The sequence below is a fragment of the Pleurodeles waltl genome, chromosome 3_1 (assembly GCF_031143425.1).
Source record: "Pleurodeles waltl isolate 20211129_DDA chromosome 3_1, aPleWal1.hap1.20221129, whole genome shotgun sequence".
In the NCBI taxonomy this organism is placed as follows: domain Eukaryota; kingdom Metazoa; phylum Chordata; class Amphibia; order Caudata; family Salamandridae; genus Pleurodeles; species Pleurodeles waltl.
Genome location: NC_090440.1, coordinates 997,770,470 through 997,789,753, shown reverse-complemented (window position 1 = coordinate 997,789,753; position 19,284 = coordinate 997,770,470).

The following is a 19,284-nucleotide window of genomic DNA, read 5'->3' as shown; positions in this document are numbered from 1 at the left end:
GAATAGCATGACTGTTGCCAACACATTTGTCACAGCACTTTTTACAGCATTGTGTGCCACACATTGCTTAAAGTTACTCAGGAAAGGGTACAGATGATGTACATGCGTTGAGGTCTCTAGTGGCATATGTAGGAGACACTTGCATCACTGGTGCCTTATTGTGCTGGGCAGCAGTCAGGTGAGTACACTATGAGAATACAAGTCTGCTCCAGATGGATGTGGGATATATGTACGGATTGTAGCAAACTAGATGTTTGCAGATTTACCAACATGATCTACCCATCATGATAATTGTGAGTGAGCCCGGTCCCATCACGTGTGTATAGAATGTGAATGCTGAGTGGTTAACTGGTACCTAGGAGATGTTAGACATGCATGTGCACAGGTAGTTCAATTAGAAGGCATACTGTAGCTACATCCAGTGCAGTGCCACTTTTCCTGTGCCCCTCAGGGCACCCATACAGCCACCATGTGTGTGCCGCATTAGACATGTTGCACATCATACCACAGGGTAGGGGGCAATAGGTACAAAATCTGAAACAATATAGAAGTACTGTTCAGGCTTAGGGCAAACTATATGGGCACTAACCCTGAACTGTACATAGGGGCCCATTGTTAGCAATGGCGTTCCCCCTTGTAACACGTGCTCTGAGCAGGTGTTAACCCAAGGGCACATAAATGATACATTGACATTCCTTAGAATTCCTAGTGCCAATTTTCCTGTCCTCCTACCGGATGAACCCCACCTTGCATCCATGATGCCTGGCCAAGGCTTGATGTAGCGATAGGGGTGTCAAAGTGGTGGCTTGCATACATTGCACTGCTTTTTGACTATGGCACAGGGATTTGGGACTTATTGGGCCACTTGATCCTCACTAGTATGATGACACAAATGTTATGCAAGGACGCAGTAGTCCACTTACCTCTGGGCCCTAATGGTCAACAATGGATAGCCGTTGCCCCAGTGACATGTGCATGATACCATGGATGGCTGGTAGGAAGTTTAGTCTTGATTTGGAGATTGACATTGTTGTGGAATGTCTGGTGAACAGCAAGTGTCATCTGCAAATGCTGTGTACATTGCATGTTTGTTCAAACTCTACCTAATGCTGTATTTGATGCCATGCTTTCCTCATGTTCTAGCTGCTAATATGACCAAAGCACAGAAACATGCTTTTGAAAAAAGGGCAGAGCATTTCCACCACATAACAGAGGTACAGGTCGGGCACCATAAGATGGGCAGGAAGTATCACCAGGAGAAATCTTCAGGGGCATGGCTTGTCTTCCAACATGGGGGACCTCCGCTACGGACTGCAATTGTGCAGGCCACATCGGGCACAATATTTGGTCTCAAGGGGACCTCCGCTGGTCCAACCCCCTCCACTTCATCAGTACCTATCAGTACTCAGGCACTGCAACAGCCACCTGCAGCAGCCACATCATCAACCTTTGAGGTGGGCATGAGGCAGGATATAGCAGCCATAATGTCAAGGTTGGACCAACTTGAGAAGGACAATGACAGAAACTACAGGTTGTTTTGCAAGAAAAAACTAAAGAAGATGTAAACATGCTGTTGCACAGCCTCTAACTTCCTTCCATTCTCCCATTTTATATTGTTATAATTTTTAGTGGGGTTTAGGTGGGTAGTGATAGGTTGGTTATGTAGATTAAGCTAGTTGTAGGATAGAGTAAGTATAGTTGGGAGGTTTTCGTATTTTTGTGGGGGGGTTGGGTGGAGGGTTATGTATGGGTTTTTATGTTTATGTAAAAAATATCCATTAAAAAAAAAAAAAAATATATATATATATATATATATATATATATATGTATTTTTAGGATATAGGTTAAGTTAGTATATGTGTAATATGTGTAGCCTTAGTTTATGTTGTTTTACTCGTATTCCAAAGCATGTTGTTTTACTCGTATTTCAATGCAATACAATGTCCAGTTCACAGACCCCATGACCGTTCCTGAGCCATTTGTTGTACATTCAGAGTCCAAGGGTGAGGCACATGTCATGAGACATGGGTAGGAGAAGTATGCATTAGTGAGGAGGTGTCCAAATGGGCAATAGGTAGGAACTGAGTCAATGACAGTCCATAGCAGAAAAGATAACAGTGGTTGAGTGAAGAGGGCACATTTCCAGCTCTCACAATACTGGCATGATCTTAAGCACAGGACTAAGGAGATACTGTCCATGTGGCACAGACTGGTGCTACTGGGTGGTGTTCCAGGTGAATGTTGTTTCTTCCACATCTCCATCCTCTGAAGTGTGTGGTGCCTCCTGTGCCATGGGTGGTGCTGTTGTTGAAGTTGAGGGAACCACACACACATCAGGTGAAAGAGATGTTTAGTCAAAGGTCCCACCAGCTGCCATTTGTGGGAAGGCATCACTGCAGCAAGGTGGAACTGCTGATTTCCCAACACCGCAGCAACATCACGGTGATAGGCAGTCATGTCTTCCCCGAGGTAGGCCACTTCCCACTGTTTGGACTCCGGGGTATTCTGTATAGCCCCCAGCATGTTGTCTATCATGCTTCTGCCACTGTGGGAGGGTAATTGTTGAAGCCTCTGCCTCATGACAACAGCTATGTCAGCCAGGGACTGCTGGAGTCCAAGTAGCAAGGAGAGGGTGCCTCTGATAGCAGCTGAGTTGTCCTTATTCGGACTGAGGCACCTCTACACTCCCTCTAAGCTGCCTGCCATGGTCTCCATTCCCATCTGTATCTGCATGGCCAGCTCCCACTGGACTCCTACCACTGTCCTATAAAAGGTGAGGGATGTGGCAGGACTGGTTGGTGCTCTGTGTTGGTAGATTGGCGGTTCATGTGGAGACCCCGCAACGCTGTGTGTCCTCCCTACGACTGGAGGTGGTGTCTGGAGGGAACCTAGGACACCTTGGAGAGTCTCTTAGTTGATGGTTGGCAGCTGGTCATCCATGTCATCTGTAAAATCCAGGACAGGCAGGTCGGCAGAAGGTAAGGTATCATCTGCTGCAATGAGATAGTGAAATGTCAATATTTGACTGTAGTACATTTTGACATGGCTCATCATTTACTTGCTACTAGAGGCTCAGTGACATGTTACAGACAGCAGGTTGTAGTTGTAAATTATGTGTTGCATTGTGCATCACACATGGCAACCTTTAAAGGTATTTTTTACATTGATACCACACCACCATCTTCCTTGCCGTCCCCTTGTCCCTGCCACTGACACCATGGTAGCACGTCATTTACCTTCCTATTCACCATGGTGGACATTCCCTCAGTAGTGTAATATTGCTGTCACTCTTTTGGTGCTATAATGCATTGGCACCATGAATGATGGCACTAGTGCAGCAAAGCACATTCAGGTCAATTGCTTACAATGCTTGTGCTACTTTGTCAGCTGCCTTTAGCAGGCCCCACAATGTGCCAATTGGATGGGACAGTGCAACCATTATGGGTTGTCTGCCCATTAGTTTGTCCCTCCATACATTTGGGACATTTCCTTGCAGACAGCATATCTGCCACAGGCATATGTTGGTGTAAGGATGTAGAATGTGGATCACTGCATACATTTTGAGACTTTGTTGATGTGGCACAAGGAGAATGTGCAGCTTGGATCCACATGGGCAACTATTTGTATGATGGAACAGTTGCATTATGGGCTACTGACATTTTACCGGTAGTGCAACATTGATGCCTCTTGTGCCATTTCTTACGCATGTAGATGTCCCTTCATGCAGAACACCAGCCATTCACACAACATAGACAACCTTGTTACATGGTGACATTGAAGCTACTTGTACAGCAGCACAAATGATGGTCACAGACATGACCCATGTGTTGTATGAGTTCACATTTGTGCCCATTCCCAAATAGTGCATGGAGGTGTGTGAGAGTTGTTATTGGTCTACTCTGTGTGGTTTGCATTACACAGGTTGTGCACTTAGGCCGTGCTTTTTTTCTCAAGTGGCACAGCTTGGTGCAGCAGCAATATTAGTTGCACGACACTGCGCCACTTTTAAAACGCAGGGATGCGCCATGTTTACTGGAATACGGCACAGCCCTGGTATTTCCCCTGCACAGATTTGTTCTCCCTGCACCAACACAGGCATCTTTGCACCATAGTGAAAGGGTGCTTGCGTTTGGGGGATGTATTGTTTATAGGCAGGAAGGTGTCCCTTCCTGCACATAAACAAGGTGGCATTTCTATGTGTGCTGCAGGATGAAGAACACATGAGAAGGGCAATGACATCAGGAGGATGGAAAGCATTTTGCCTTGTTGCCCCATCCTGACACCACCCCTGGGGTGGTGTTGACTTCAGTCACAGTCTCTGGTGAACATGTCTTGGATCTGAGGCAACAAAAATATGCAATGGGTGTCGTTGTGGCACAGCCACTGTCACACTAATAGCATGTCACTTCCAGGCAATGTGCTGCATATTTACAAGGTGGTGTGAAGCCACAGTAAGTGGCTTAAGACTACATTGTGTACATGTCTGAGTGCATTGCGCCACCAGACTGTCACTAAAACTGAGGCTTGGGTGGCGATGGGGCATTTTGATTCTGGCCCTATGTGTCCCGATGTGAGCCTTTAGTAGCATTGAGTGTGTCCTATGTGCATCCCCCTACTGCCATTTGTGAGATTCCAGATAGTCCCCCCTGCAATATACCCTCCATTTGTGGTAGTTTTGGTAGTCTGCACTGTTCTGTCCTGCAAATCCAGTGACCAGCTCCTCCTGGATGATGGCTGCCACCATCTACTCCAGCTCATCCAGATCCTCCTGGGGCGCGGGACTTCCAACTCCAGTCAGCAGTGCTGACTTTCGGGTCCTGGCCAGTTTCTCCTTAGTGTTGTGCTTGCAATCGTGCCAGTGCTTCTTACAATCGGTGACAGTCCTCTTCACCTCTGCCACGCTGTTGACTTTATCTACAATTGTCTGCCATATAGCCTCTCTCCTACATATTGGCAATTTGGAGGTGACGAAGAGCTGGTGTTGGTGCTCCGTCACCTCTCTGACCAAGACGTCATGCTCTTCCTCACTAAAGTGGCACTTCCGCTTCTCCTTCTCCTGGGACTTTTCTGGACCCTCCTGGCTGGTACTTGGCTGATTGGGATCTCCCTGGGATCTCTCTGACCAGCATTCTCCATCTTGTCTTCCCAAATGTTTTTTTCTTGCTCAGACTTTTTTTTAAGGCTAATGCTGCTAAATATGGCACTAACCCGTCTTGCATCAAAAAATGTGCCACAAAATGTTCTAATGCCACTTTTGCAGCATTAGCATCATTTTTTCTAACAGCATGTCGCAGTGGTTAGCGCCATTTGTTTTTACGCTAACCATTAATAAGTTCCATTGTGCGTCATTATGTAAATATGACGCACATACGGCAAGAGGAAATGGTGTTAGGTCGTGGTAATTTTTTTGACGCACAACTGTGCTAGCGCAGTTGTGCTTAATTTTTCTTAAACCTGGGTCTTAATGTTTATACCTTTTTTTTATTTTATATTTTACTCAATAGCTAAATCGTGAAGCACTTGTAGAAAAAAATATTCATGATAATATTTACATATTGTGATATATAAATAAAACAGAGACCCATACACATCTATTTAAATAACTTCTATGAAAACTATTTAGTGACCTATTTATACGTTAAGCATAGAGTACCATTTATACATTTAACAATACGTAATATATACTTTTGTTAAGCAGTCGTAAAGAGTATCTGCATATTTTAAAAAAACATAATTATTATACAAATTTGTACAAAGTAATACACATTTCGAGATGCGTACATATCATGAAGTTATAAATATTTAAATAGAAAGGGAAAAACTGTACATTGGTGTTTGAGTATGCTGATTATATAGGAAAGAGCCAATTCTCAAGTAGTCTTCTGAAGATAAGATAGTTATTGGTGATCTTATGTTTTGTGGTAATGAGTTCCATAGATTGGCTGCTTGGACAGAGAAGGATGTGCCTCCTATGTTTTTTCTTGTATGGTGGGATTTTGAGGTGAGGTGCCAATCTGGAGGCAGGTTCCTTTGTTCAATTTATTTGGTGATTTTATTCCTGATGAAAAGCAGCCCTGTTCCATGTAATGCTCTGTGGTTGACAGTTTTAAGTTGAATATTCTGGCAACCAGTAATCAATGTAGAGTCCTCAAGGTGGGGGAGATGTGTACTTGTAACTTTACATGTAGGAGTAATCTGCTTGCAGATTTCGGAATCCTTTGTAGTCATTTCGTAGTTGATAAAGATGATCTGTGGTAGATGCCATTGCCGTAATCAAGTTTAGACAATAAAAGAGAGATAGTAGCCTTAATGTTAGTAATTTGTCCACTTGTGCATTCATTGATAACCTGGAATCCATGGTAATTCCAATGTTTCTTACTTCCTTAGATACTTCAGGAGGTGGTCCCAGATCACCAGGCCAGGTGCAGATTGGGTCATGATTTTTCCAATCACCACATGTTAGTATTTCAGTTTTGAAAGCATTTAATTTGAGATGTCTTCATGCCATTTACTGATCAACGGCTCTGAGGCAACTGAAGGTTTTTGAGTTTTCAATGTCTTTGGGGCTTTCCAGTTTAAGGAGTATGTCTGTGTCATCTGCATACTTCCTGAAATTAATTGATCGTTATCTGTAATGACTTCATGTAGATGTTGAAAAGCATGGGTGAGAGCCTTGAGAGACCCCTGCTTTTGTGAAGTATGGTTTGGATGAGAAAGGGGGAGTATAGATGACATTTATTCTGTTTTGAAGGTAGGATGTGATCCAGCAGGGAGCAGTCCCCTCTATGCTGGCTTCGTAGAGTCTTTTTTATTAGAGTGTTATGGTCAACTGTGTCGAAGGAGGAACAGAGCTCCAAAGAAGTAATGTATTGACCCTGTTGCAGTCTACTGTGCTTTTAAGGTTGTCGTAGTTGGACTCTCGCTCCTAGACGAGACTGCTGGTTTAGGGATTACAGCACTTTTATTTGTAGGCGACTGGGCCAATCCTACAACAAGCCGCAACTGTCTGCACAACCCTCCCGGCTCCCAAGCAGTACCTCACCAAAAACCCAAACAGTAAAAGGTGATTTTTGTCAGCCTTTACACATGGACTCTAAAATGCGACCTCTCAGTGGAGTAGTGGTGGAACGGAAGTTACCCTTTCTTCACATTGGTAATAAGTCTCAGTCACACACAGGCAATGAAGGAGATGCAGGAAAGTTTTCAACATATTTGTTAAAAAGATTACAATCTACAATAAAATGCATGAGCTGCAATGATTCGGAAAATGAAAAATGTAAGAAGCAGAATTGTTAAGATGAGAGTTATGAATACAAAGACCCCCACCATCTTGCAATAAGCATGAAATGTAAAATAGCCTAAAACCCTTGCATGGAGAACCTAATCTCTAACCTGACAAGAGCTAGGTGTGATAAACCTAATCTGCCAGTACCATGCCCATGAGAAGTGCTCCCCCTCGTTACCTTGGAATGAGGTCTCTAAATCAGACTCCATGGTGACACGAAGGCTGGGTCTGCATCAAAGCGACGTGCAGCATAGATGGCGTCAATAGTATCTGGTAGGAATCCTTATGATAACCTTGTCTGTGTGAGATATATTTATGCACATCTTGTAGGACCCCTGACGCAGGTATGTTCCTAAACAATTAATAAGGCGGCAAACTTGTGATGGAAATTATGTAAACAATTCCCACCAAAAGTACATTATGTTCCTCTCACACATAAGTGGGAAAGAGACTTGATGTGAATACCTACGTGTATCACTTGGTTTTGACGCTGATAGTGATACCTTCACAGAGTGGCACTGATAACGCAAATCAAAACATTGCTCTAACATTAAACAAAGCAGCCATCTTAAAAGAAATAATAAAATATATGGGCTAAGGCAGAGCATGATAAGTAGGTTAAAAGTCAGTAGGTGACAGGGACACAGGTCTGTAAGCCAGAAGGCTAAGCTAAACTCCTGATTCCCATTAAAACTAAGTAGGAGCCACTTCACCCTCACCATTGCCGAAACAAGGATGACACCATAATGATGATGCCGTAAGTTGCATGAGTCCATATTAAAATGTTCTAAGCTAATAAAAACTAGCTAAAAACATATAAAGAGATAAAATGTCGCCCATGACAAGCACAGCAGGCCAAAGTTAATCTAATTAAAGAAGGGGCATTAACTTTTAAAACTTTGGAACAAAGCCAACGGTAAAATCAGCTAACTTGAAGAATGTCTCTGAAGTCATTGAATGGGAGCGCATCGAGGAATGACTCCACATTTTCAGATCGATGACCGGATTGGAAGAAGCGCAGGATCACCTGCAAAGGCAGCACCATCCAAAGTGCCTAAAAGAGCCAAATAGTTGAAAAGGGGTGGCTCATACGTGGCCTTGCGAATCAACCGCAGTCTCATGGGGCATGACCATGAATGAACCCCCATCGGGAACATCAGCAGTTCTCTGTCCACAGGAGGCACTGGCGGAACAGCAAGGCACACCGATAGTAGGCACCCAAAGAGCCACCAGGTGTAATGAAGGACAGGTTGCATGCACCATAGGACTGGTTGAAATGACAATGACCAATCATGCTCCAATTCTTCCAGCAACGCAGCACCAAAGAACTGCACCATGTGATCATGGCACAGCTGTGCTGGTGGTAGTAGCTTCATCACTCCGCTTTGCTGAGAAGGCACAACCAGTGTGTATTAGGAACAGCAGCAGCAATATCCTGCCAATCAGCACCAAAGTCACAGGAAAGTCAACAAACACTCTTGAAAAGAGTGAATGGATGGCTGATGGAATGACTCTGAAGACAATCTGGAAGAGTGAAATGAATCTAGACCCCTCAGCCTCAAAGAAATGTACAATCCTGTAGTGATTGAAGTGTTGAATATTCTGGAAACCAGCTCTCTAATGTGCTTGAGGAAGTTGGTATTTCATAGAGATTGTATCTCGGCTGCTGATCTTGCTATCTGCAGAGCATACGTCTCTCTGGCCGATGTCAGCGCCACTTGTTTTTGGAACAGTATTTTCTTTAGTCTGCTCAGCTTGTCATAATTTACATTAGTAGTGTCAATGCAAGGCCACATTTCTGCTACTCTTATCTCTTGTGTTGGGGGGAATATAACATGTCCACAACAAGTTACAATTTGAGAGACTGAAATTGCATAGGTTTGTTCATGGCCACATAACTTCCATTTGAAAGTTTCTGAAATGCTGAGTGAATCAAAAGGACTGGAGTACCCTTCACTAAGCATGCCGTGCTTCACTAAGCATGCCAAATGCAAAAGCCGTGAAGTGACTCTGGTTTGCAAATCTTTAAATCACTAACAGTAGCCTCACATTCACTCCCACTCAAAAAGACCCCTGTTTGGCTGTTCAGACATTTGAACTCGAAAGGCAACTCCCACTCTTCTTTAATAAAGCTATCTTCTAGCTGCTCATGTCTGCATACAGCAAAATGTTTTAAGCATTTCGTGAAACGAAAGCCTGAAATGGGCTGATTTATAATGACATTGTAGGAGCCATACTGTTAAAGGACTTTCTGCTACTGTAAAAGGCAGCTTTTCTAGCTATTCTTTATTAAGCATGGTGTAAATTGCTTGCTTCTTTTTTAGCCATTATCTGTTGCTCCCTGGACCAATGAAAAGCAGAGAACAAGTCACTACTGTTAATGTATTTGAATGGGACGCGGCCATTTTTCAGAATCTATCATGTCCAACCTAACTGCTTGATGGAGCGCAGCTGACTTTGTCCATGGTGTAAAAGGGACACATCATTCTGTAGGATATAAATCACAGAAGACACTACTGCCCTCATTACAACCCTGGCCGTCGGTAATAAAGCGGCGGTAATACCACCAACAGGCCGGCGGAAACAAAAATGGAAATATGACCACTGCGGAAACTGCTCAAATAGACAGCCACTTTAACACACCGCCCGCCAGTGTGGAATCAACAAGCACCACGGTGGCAACTGGCAACAGCCAGGCAGAAGACAATGTACCACCCACTCTATTATGACTGGCCTATCCACCATCTTTTCCGGGACGGTACCAACGACATCAAAAGGCTGGCGGATGCAGATCTCAGAAGTCAAAAGACTCACCTGTGGAGACTCAGAGAACAATCACAACGCCAGGGAGCCCGAGCTGCAAGTTTTCCCCATGCTCGTCTACCTTCTGCTTCCTTATGAACACCAACGCCGCCGAAGACGACCATGTTGAGTACTCCCGCCTAGCACACAAGGGAAGGGGGAGGAAAAAGAGAGTGACACACACGCAACACCTCCACCCCCAGCCCCCAACACCATACACACAACCAGATGCAGCAACCTAACATATCTACCCCATACCCCTCAGGAATAATGCAAGGACAAAATGATTTGAAGAAAGTGAGTGTAATACGATAAATTACTATGAATAAGTGCATCAAAATCCAAACGTATATACATATTTACAAATGTAGGGACACTGCCCAGTCCTCAATGTCCGTGAGCCATGGGGCCACAACACTAGGCCAAGGCCCCACCTCACTCCTGCAACAACACGGTGAGAACACTGAAGGGGCATCAGGTCAAAAATAGACAGGCACCTCAGGGGAACAGGGAATGGGGGGGCACCTCAGCCAGAAGATGGTATAACACCAGTGGTCCTGCAGGGGGCAACATGCCCTGGGCGCTGTCCTGGGGAGTGCAAGACCACAGTCTCTCAAGTGGGTGGCTTCTTCCACTGGTTCTGGAGGGGGCATTGTGCCCAGTGTGCTTCATCCTGGGAAGGATTGGGTGAGTGGATGGCTTCTTCCACTGGTTCTGGTGGGAGCATTGTACCCTGTAATACAGATCTTGGGTAGTGCAAGGTCACAGTCTCTCACCTCGGCGTCAGACCTACAGGATTTGCAGGGGCCAGGCCGCACAACAGCCCATGGTTGTAGGGCTACACACTGTTCGCCGGCATTGACGGCTGCTCAGTGGTGGCAGTGGTGCTGGTGGCGGTGCTGGCAGTGGTTGGGGGAGGCTCCAGCCCATCCGCTGCAGCCTAGGACGGCTGCCCACTGGGGCTGCTGCTGCTAGTAGTATGCTGGTGGCGGTACTGACAGTAGTGGGGGGGAAGCTCCAGCCCTTCCCCTGCAGCCTTGGATGGCTGCCCACTGGGGCTGCTACTGCTGGCAGTAGTGCTGGTGGCAGTGCTGATGGCTATGCTGGCAGTGGTGGGCGGAGGCTCCATATCTTCCCCTGCAGCCTCGAATGGCTGCCCACTGGGACTGCTGCTGCCTGGCAGAGGTGCTGGTGGCAGTGCTGGTGGCAGTGCTAGCAGTGGTGGGGGTAGGCTCCAGCCCTTCCCCTGCAGCCTCGGACGGCTGCCCACTGGGGCTGCTGCTGCTGGCAGTGGTGCTGGTGGTGGTGCTGGTGGTGGTGCTGGCAGTGGTGGGGGAGGCTTCAGCCCTTCCCCTGCAGCCTCGGACGGCTGAACCACCATGGTTGGTGGTGGGGGCTCCGAATGAGTCCCAGCACCAGGCCTCCTGTCCTTCTTTCCTGCTGGTGCAGGCCCCTTGCCCTTCCTTTCAGCAGCCGGGGATTGCTCCTTGCCCTCCCTGTAGCAGCTGGGGGTGCCTCCTTGCGCTTCCTTGACGCAGCTGGGGGTGCCTCTTTGTCCTTCCTTGAAGCAGCTGGGGGTGCCTCCTTGCCCTTCCTTGACACAGCTGGTGGTGCCTCATGGCCTTCCTTGCAGCACCTGGTACAGGCACCCTTTCAGTGTGGCTGCCTGGTGCCAGGTATCCTCCCCCACCTAGAGTAGCTGTCGACACTACTGTGGCCGTGGAGTGGGTGGCTGAGGTGCTTGCCTGAGTTTTGACCACCTTGGCCCGACATGAAGGACGGGGGGAGTGGTAGGGAAGAGGTCAACAGTGGAGAGGAAAAGCTTCTTAGGGACATTGGGGCGGGAAGAGGGTGAAGGTTTGGGAGTAGAGGAAGAGGAAGTGGTTGTACGAGTGGAGACGCAAATGGGAGGGAGGTGGATGACGAGGAGGAGGGGGACACAGTGGAGGCAGTGGATGTTGGTATGTCTGCATCTGGATGATGTTTGTGTGAGTACCTGTGGAATGATGTGTGGTGCTTGTGTTTGCCTGAACCACTCCTGTGTGTTGTCTTGTGTGCATGCTGGTCTGCCTGTGTGCTTGGGATAGGTTGGGGTTGAGGGGAATGGGATTGGGTAGAGGAAGTTGGAGGGGGGAGGCTAGAAACAGGGGCAATGGCTGCCATCAGAGAGGAGGCCTGAGCCTAGATTGATCTCTGTTGGGCTGCCATGCCAGTGTGAATGCCCTCCAGGAATGCATTGGTCTGTTGCATTTGGGCTGCCAGCCCCTGGATGGCATTCACAATGGTTGACTGCCCAACAGAGATGGATCGCAGGAGGTCAATAGCCTCGTCACTCAGAGCAGCAGGGCTGAGGTGCCTGGGGTGAAGGAAATGCCCACCCTCCTGGGTGAGCAGGCACGGGAAATATGCTGAGGGGTTGCTGGGAGGACGGTGCTGGTACGGGCGTGGCAGCTGTACCTGTAGTTGGGGTGGGCACAGAGGTGTCTGCCACCACCAGGGAGCTTCCATCGGAGGAGATATCACTGTCCGAACTGTCCCCTTCAGTTTCCGCTGTGGTGCTCCCCTCGCCCTCCGTCCCACTGGTGCCCTCACCGTTGGTGTATTCAGCCTCTGAGAGACTGAAATTGCATAGGTTTGTTCATGGCCACATAACTTCCATTTGAAAGTTTCTGAAATGCTGAGTGAATCAAAAGGACTGGAGTACCCTTCACTAAGCATGCCGTGCTTCACTAAGCATGCCAAATGGAAAAGCCGTGAAGTGACTCTGGTTTGCAAATCTTTAAATCACTAACAGGGCCTGTGGGATGCAGCTTCCTCCGTCGCCGGTGCCTCTGCTCCTCCGCTAGATGATGCTAATGCACATAAGGACAGGGTGACAAAACAAAAAGTGGGGGGAAGAGACAAGGGATACAGTTGGTCAATAGCGGCAACAACACCACTGTTGGCATACACGACACACACACACAGTGAAGAGTCTTACGCACTAGGCAATGCACTACCAGTCACAATGCTAGTCACCAGCCCATGGACATGGACACCTAACGCCAATTGCAGCATACCTGAGACCCACAGACCCCTGCCCAGTAGTGTATGCCTACTAGCTTGGTTGGAGGAAGTTTACATCAGACCCTGCCCAACATGAGACCTACCCTGCAATGTCTGGCCTGGCCTAGGGGCACCCACAGGCCCACACTCCCCACCTGGATACCACCCAACCACGCACAGGTAGTATATTGGGGTCACTGTACTCACCCTCTTATGGCTGCTGTGATGCACCCAAGCACCCATCCAGCTCCGGATAGGCCACCGCCAGTATTCAGACCATCAGGGGGGCCAGGGTTCGACAGGCACCCCTTCCTCGTTGGGAGGCCATCCCCAGCTGGGCCTCCGCCATCTTCCGTGCCCAGCCTCTCAGGTCCTCCCACCGTTTCCAACAGTGGGTGCTCCACCTGCCATAGACCCCCAGGGTCTGCATGTCCTTGGCGATGGCATGCCATATACCCTTTTTCTGATGGGTGCTGACCTGCAGAGAAATAAACATAGGTAAAGGTATCAGTCAGACTGTCCTGCTTGTTACACTCATGGCCCACCATAGCCCTTCACATCCCCTTACACACAGACATGGCCAAACATACATGCAGCACGCTGCCCAGGGCCCTTCCACCAACCCCCCTACATGAGGCCTTCACACACAGCACTCCATGCATTCATGCCCCATGCATTGTGCTCACAGTGTACTCACCTGTTGGTCTGGAGGCCCATACAGCAATCGGTACTGGGGTAGGACCCCATCCACTAGTCTCTCCAACTCTGCTGCGGTGAAGGGAGGGGTCCTTTCCCTAAGTGACATGAGCCACGGTCGGTTTCAGACACAGGTCACAGCAGCACATGCAGTGTAGGTTCACTCCTGTAGAAGGTCAGGTAGCAAGTGAGTGAACAGATACAAAATGGCGGTCACATCCGTGGCGGTGCGTACCGTCACCACCGGCGTACATCACCATTGGCACCTGTTCCCCATAGGGCTCAATGACAACCAATGAGGAGTTGCATGGCGGTTCTCGACCGCCTCCCGCAATGGCGCACAACGTCAGGGTAATTACCTCATTTCCACATGTCCCTCCATACAGGACAGGCGGACGCAATTTCAAGGGGGGGTGCAGGCCACGGCACCTAACTGCATCACAGTACACATAAGCACCATTTGGACCTATCCAACAATATACTGTTACAATCACAACATGCAATGAAGTGTAGTGTTTGGAAATATGAGATACTGACCAGCTGTTCACCGTTTTGCCCCAGAGATTGCAACCGCTGTGGATAAATAGGATATGGAGACATCCCCCATGTACAGACCCCTGGTGGACTTAGTAACAATGGAAGACAGGCACATTATCCTCACCTATAGACTGGACAGGGCCACAAACAGAGCTGTGTGCCCCATTGGAGCCTGACCTGATATCTGCCATCCGCCACCCCACCGGGATCCCCCCTCTTGTGCAAGTAGTCCTATCTGTGCTCCATTTCCTGGCAACTGGCTCCTTCCAAGTGACAGTGGGCTTGGCAGCAGGAATGTCACAGCCAATGTTCTCAATAGTTCTGACCAGAGTGTTGTCTGCCCTGATTAAACACATGTGCAGCTATAACGTTTTTCCCCAGGTGGAGAATTTGGCCACAGTGAAAGCTGATTTCTATGCAATGGGATTTATCCCCAACATTATTGGGGCAATTGATGTTAATCATATTGCATTTGCCACCCCCCACCCTGGAGAATTTAACAGGTGTTCAGAAATCGAAAGAGCTTTCACTCAATGAATGTGCAGATAGTGTGCCTGGCGGACCAGTACATCTCCCATGTCAATGCAAAGTATGCTGGGTCTGTGCATGATGCCTTTATCCTGAGGAATAGCAGCATCCCATATTTGATGGCTCAACTCCAGAGGCACCGGGTGTGGCTAATAGGTGAGCCCTGGTTCCCACCCAGTGGATGTTGGTGTATGGGTATGGTGTGGGCCCTAAGGGTTAGTTTGTGTCTAACAGGTGTCCCTCGATATTTGCAGATGACTCTGAGGAATCCCAGGACAAGGGCAGAGGAATGTTACGATGAGGCACATGGGCGAACAAGAAGAATTATAGAGAGGACATTCCGCCTCCTGAAGGCTAGGCTTAATTGCCTCCATCTCACAGGTGATTCCCTGTGCTACTCACCCAAGAAGGTCTGCCAGATCATCGTGGCATGCTGTATGTTGCACAACCTTGCCTTACGTCGCCAGGTGCCTTTTCTGCAGGAGGATGAGGCTGGGGATGGGCGTGTGGCAGCAGTGGACCCTGTGGACAGTGAAGATGAGCATGATGAGGATGAGGAGAACAGAAGTGCAATAATTCGTCAATACTTCCAATGACACACAGGTTCACTTTTAATTGACAGTTTTGTGTTTGACATTGTCATTGGAAGGCTGATTTTCCCAATTCTATGGCCACTTACTGTACCCTTTGGCATCTCTATTTGCAGATATTTGTGCCCCACTATTGCTCCTGGTGTGTTGACTGCAGCCAACTACATGTCATTCCTACGTATACATTACTGTACAGCTGTACTGCATTGTTTGTACCTTGTTAAAAAAATACATAGTTAATTCATTTGACATACTCCATACTTGTATTTTTTCAAAGGGTGTTTATTTAAGTGCTAATAAGTAGAAGGTGATGTGCAATGGGCTGGGGAGATGGTGGGGTAAAGTCCAGGATAGAGTCCAGTCTATGTTGGTCACACGTTCATTGTCCAAGGGGGCATAGGAAGGAGAGCAATGGCAGTTCAAGGTGGACAGGGTGAGACCCAAGGGTGACATTCAGGAGAGTCTAATTTCCTGGCGGGGGACTTTGCAATAGTCTCTGGCTTCTGTCTGGATCACAGGGAACGTTTGCGGGGTGGTTCTCCTTCTGCAGGGGGAAGGATGCTGGTGGCCTGTTGGTCCTGTTGCGGGGCCTCCTGTCCACTAGCGGCAGCAGAGGTGGAGGGCTGTTCATCGGTTTGGCTAGTGGTAGGGCCCCGGTGATGTGCCACTGCCTCCCTCATAGTGTTGGCCATGTCTGTCAGCACCCCTGCAATGGTGACCCGGGTGATGTTGATGTCCTTCAAGTCCTCCCTGATCCCCAGGTACTGTCCCTCCTGCAGCTGCTGGTTCTCCTGCATTTTGTCCAGTATCAGGCCCATCGTCTCCTGCGAATGGTGGTATGCTCCCAGGATCATGGTGACTGCCTCCTGGAGAGTCGGTTCCCTGAGCCAGTCCTCCCCCTGTCGCACAGCTTCCCTGTTGTCCTGTGCCTCTGTCCCTTGAACCGTGTGCCCACTGCCACTGACCCCAGGTCCCTGATCGCCCTGTGTTTGTGGGGTGGCCTTGGGTCCCTGTAGTGGTGGACACACTGCTGATTGATGTGTCCTGGTGACAGAGGTATGGGCCCGCTGGGTTGGTACTGTGCTGGTGTTTCCAGAGGGGCGAGGCTCTGTGGTGGTATGGGACTGTGCCTGGGTAACTGACTGTCCGGGGATCCCTGATGGGCCAGGTTGGTCATCCAGATCCAGGCGTCCAGAGCTGCTGTCATCACTGTGGGCCTCTTCTGGGGGGACTGGATGTTGCTGGCACCTCCTCTCTGGTGACGTTGGCTGGGGGACCTGTGGGGATGTAAATGCAGTGTTATTGTTTCTGCGTGTGACATCTTGTGCATGGGTGTGTTGCCCTCTATGGTTGTTTTTTCCCTGTCAGCTTTGCCTTGTGTGAGTTGTTATTTGGTGGGCTAGCTGTTTCCCTCTAGTGTGCATGCTTTAGTGATAGGTGTCCATGCATGTCTGTGATGGGTGTCCATGCATTGGTGTTGCATGAAGGGCTTGGTATTGGGATGGGTGGCTTGTGATGGTTGTAGGAGGCTGGCCTGGCTTGTAGTGGGTACCAGAGGTACTTACCCCTTGTGCCAGGTCCAGTTATTCCTTATTAGTGTAGAAGAGGTGTTTCTAGCAGCTTAGGCTGATAGAAGGTAGCTATGGCAAAGCAGCTTAGGCTGAACTAGGAGACATGTAAAGCTCCTACTATACCACTGGTGTCATATTCACAATATCATAAGAAAACACAATACACAGAAGTACTAAAAATAAAGGTACTTTATTTTTATGACAATATGCCAAAAGTATCTCAGTGAGTACCCTCAGTATGAGGATAAGATATATACACAAGATATATGTACACAAACCAAAATATGCAGGTAATAGCAAAAGGAAGTAATGCAAGCAATGTAAAGTTACAGTAGATTGCAACAGGAGCACATAGGTATAGGGGCAACACAAACCATATACTCCAAAAGTGGAATGCGAACCACGAATGGACCCCAAACCTATGTGAGCTTGTAGAGGGTCGCTGGGACTGTAAGAAAACAGTGAGGGTTAGAAAAATAGCCCACCTCAAGACCCTGAAAGGTAGGTGTAAGGTGCACCTACTACCCCCACAGAGCACATAAGTCATGATAGGGGTATTCTGCAGGAAGAACAAACAACAGCAATGCAACAACAGTGGATTTCTGGACTTGAGTACCTGTAAGACAAGGGGACCAAGTCCAATAGTCGCGACAGTGTCGAGAGTGGGCAGGAGCCCAGGAAATGCCAGCTGAGGGTGCAAGGAAGCTGCCACCTGTTGGAAGAAGCTTGGTGTTCTGTAAGAACGAAGAGGACTAAGAACTTCCCCTTTGGAGGATGGATGCCACACGTCGTGAAGAAGCTTGCAGAGGTATTCCCACGCAGAAAGACCGCAAACAAGCCTTGCTAGCTGCAAGGGTTGCAGTTAGGGTTTTTGGGTGCTGCTGTGGCCCAGGAAGGACCAGGATGTTGCCACTTGGATGAGGAGACAGAGGGGGCGCCCCGCAAGTCAAGGAGCCCTCACAGAAGCAGGCAGCACCTGCAGGAGTACCTGAACAGGCACTTAGAAGAAAAGTGAACTGGAGTCCACCCGAAGTCACAATAGGGAGTCCTACGATGCCGGAGGACAACTCAGAAGGTTGTGCACTGCAGGTTAGAGTGTCGGGGACCCAGGCTTGGCTGTGCATGAAGGAAATCCTGGAAGGGTGCACAGGAGCCGGAGCAGCTGAAAATCATGGGGTACCTAGCAATGCAGTCTAGCGTGGGGAGACAAGGACTTACATCCACCAAGCTTGGACTGAGGAGTCACTGGACTGTGGGAGTCACTTGGACGGAGTTGCTGAGTTCCAGGGACCATGCTTGTCGTGCTGAGAGGGGACCCAGAGGACCGGTGATGCAGTCTTTTGTTGCCTGCGGTTGCAGGGGGAAGATTCCGTCGACCCACAGGAGATTTCTTCAGAGCTCCTGGTGCAGACAGAAAGCTGGCTACCCCCAGAGCATGCACCACCTGGAAACAGTCGAGAAAGCCGGTAGGATGAAGTGATACAAGGTTGCTAGTAGTTGTCTTGCTACTTTGTTGCGGTTTTGCAGGCGTCCTGAGCAGTCAGCAGTCGATCCTTTGGCAGAAGGTGAAGAGGGAGATTCAGAGGAACTCTGGTGAGCTCTTGCATTTGTTATCTGGTGAGATCCCCAAAGCAGAGACCCTAAATATCCAGAAAAGGAGGTTTGGCTACCTAGGAAGGAGGATTGGCTACCAAGAGAGGTAAGAGCCTATCAGAAGGAGCCTCTGACGTCACCTGCTGGCACTGGCCACTCAGAGAAGTCCAGTGTGCCACAAACACCTCTGTTTCCAAGATGGCAGAGGTCTGGGACACACTGGAGGAGCTCTGGGCACCTCTCCTGGGAGGTGCAGGTCAGGGGAGTGGTCACTCCCCTTTCCTTTGTCCAGTTTTGTGCCAGAGCAGGGCTGGGGGATCCCTGAACCGGTGTAGACTGGCTTATGCAGAGATGGGCACAATCTGTGCCCATCAAAGCATTTCCAGAGGCTGGGGGAGGCTACTCCTCCCCAGCCCATCATACCTATTTCCAAAGGGAGAGGGTGTAACACCCTCTCTCAGAGGAAATCCTTTGTTCTGCCTTCCTGGGCAAGGGCTGCCTGGACCCCAGGGGGGCAGAAACCTGTCTGAGGGGTTGGCAGCAGCAGCTGCAGTGCAAACCCTGAAAAGGCAGTTTGGCAGTACCCAGGTTCTGTGCTAGAGACCCGGGGGATCATGGAAGTGTCCCCCCAATGCCA